We start from the raw sequence: 2,079 nt of genomic DNA, 5'->3' as shown, positions 1-2,079 counted from the left end.
GCTAAAAATTTAGGTTACTATCACATTCAGACAAATAATTTCATGTAGGCTAACATTACCTACCTCTGTCTTTTTCTCGTTTCTCCTCCTCTTCTTTTCTCTTTTTTCTTCCCTGGGCACCTGACAGTTTTGGCTGTTTTGACATCTTGTGTTGATTTTTTGATGTGGTGACGTCCAAAAGGAACCATGACACGGAAGGGAGGGGCACACCGTAGGGGAGGGGGGCGTAATGTTGTAACAAATAATATTTCTATTAAATAAGCTTTACTTTGCATTTTAATTAACGTGGGATTATTTTTTGTATTTAGAAATAATAGTACCAACTTTTTTTTTTTTTTTTTTCAACATTTGTGGCACTGGCGTGGCGCCCCCTGATGGACGGCGCCCTTAGCATTTGCCTATATGGCCTATGCCACGGGCCGGCCCTGGCTTCACTTTGCTTGTTTGTGCTATAAGTTGAGAGAAAAACCAGTGAAGACGTCAGATAGCCCAATCACAATTGGCCAGATTTTCCAGCACAGCTGTTAACCAATGAAATTACATCAAAGATCCTGAGAACAGCACATGTTTGCCCAAGGAGTTGACCACTGTGTAGGTAACGTTTTATTTATGAACAGGGTTACTAACAGGCAGCATGCTGGCAAATGCTATTAAGCAGAAGTGTTCATATAAAGCTGCTGAAGCTAATCCAACCTTGGCTAACTTGCCTTGTGATTAAAGTTAGTACTGACTGACAACGACAACCCCCCACAGCTGCACCCCACAGCTGACATGTACACACACACACAATAGCAACACATCTCATAGGGTGGGGTGTGGAGTACAAATGAAATGTCTCTTGCACGTCCCTTTGTCTCCATCTACTCTGCCACTCAGTCATTTAATGTCAATGATAAACCTGTTAAATATATTCTCACGTCAGCCGAGTGTTTGTCTGTGTTCTTCTCTTTCATTGCAGCTGTCTTCTCTTCATCAGGGCCCCGAGGCCCTTCAGGCTCATTCAACCTCAGTCACAAGGAAGATTTCACAAGACAATGATTACAAAGCCAACATGCAAGGTGTGATATTTATGGGTTTGATTTTTGCATTTAAAAAATCTTTATGAATTCAAATTATAACAAAATTGTTATTTTGTGTATTTGTTAACATATTATTCATTGTCTCTGACTTACATGATAATTCATTATAATTTTATAAGGCAAATCTTTTCAACTACATAATTATGCTAAGCCTGATGTATTTATAGCATTATCATTCACCCTGATAAATAAAACCGTATTTTAAAAACTGTGTTTGGTATTTCCTTGGGTTATCTTTGTGTTATATTCAAATTTGCTCAATCATCTTAATCATGTAAGAGTGATAAGTATGCAATAAAAAGGAAATAAATCAGGAAAGGAATACGTTTTCACAATGACACCACTCACTGGTTAGGGCAATCCCGTTGTGAAGCCTTAGCATAAGCATCTTGATTTGTCCATGTTGATTTCTTTGAAATTAGATGCCACAAAGATGAGTTTTCACCCAACTGAGAAGCACAACACACACTCATACGCTACCAACTTGACAATCACGTATACCTACATACAGACTGGGGATTTGAGCAGCATGATAACAAGATGAAAATGGGCTGGGCTAACTAGGATTATCAGATGAGTTAAATCTATGGAAAATCTATAATTTTAAAACTGTTTAATGTCACTGTGCTTTCCACCATTTTTAAAGTCAGGCCAACCCAAAGACCTGTAGAGTCACAATGTTAAAACAGTTTAGCTCAAGTTTAATGTGGTTTTCTAACATGTGAAATTATGCAGCTGTTTTTTACATAAGGTTGTTCAGCTATCCGGTCTTTAAGGCTACGTCCACACGTACCCGGGTATTTTTGAAAACGCAGATTTTTCTATGCGTTTGCACCTTTTGTCCACAGGTAAACAGCGTTTTTGGTCACTGAAAACGGAGATTTCTAAAAACGCCTGCCAGGGTGGAGATTTTCGAAAACTCCATTTTTGCATTTACATGTGGACGAGGAAAACGGAGAAAACGCAGCGTCAAAGGTGTGCGCCTTTTTTGACGTCACAC

The 2,079-nt window shown here is 38.9% G+C and overlaps 1 long non-coding RNA gene across 1 annotated transcript; it reads right to left on the bottom strand.

Annotated features, from left to right (window-relative positions):
- Positions 1-227: 227 nt before the first annotated feature.
- Positions 228-1,502, bottom strand: LOC120442376. Its single transcript, XR_005614695.1, has 3 exons — positions 1,428-1,502; positions 918-1,005; positions 228-449 (listed from the first exon to the last, which is right to left on the bottom strand). It is a non-coding gene; the product is annotated as an uncharacterized LOC120442376 (long non-coding RNA).
- Positions 1,503-2,079: the final 577 nt, after the last annotated feature.

This window comes from Oreochromis aureus, linkage group 1, assembly GCF_013358895.1.
Source record: "Oreochromis aureus strain Israel breed Guangdong linkage group 1, ZZ_aureus, whole genome shotgun sequence".
NCBI classification, from domain to species: domain Eukaryota; kingdom Metazoa; phylum Chordata; class Actinopteri; order Cichliformes; family Cichlidae; genus Oreochromis; species Oreochromis aureus.
The sequence above is the reverse complement of the archived record's forward strand: the minus strand, read 5'-3'. Positions and strand labels throughout refer to the sequence as shown.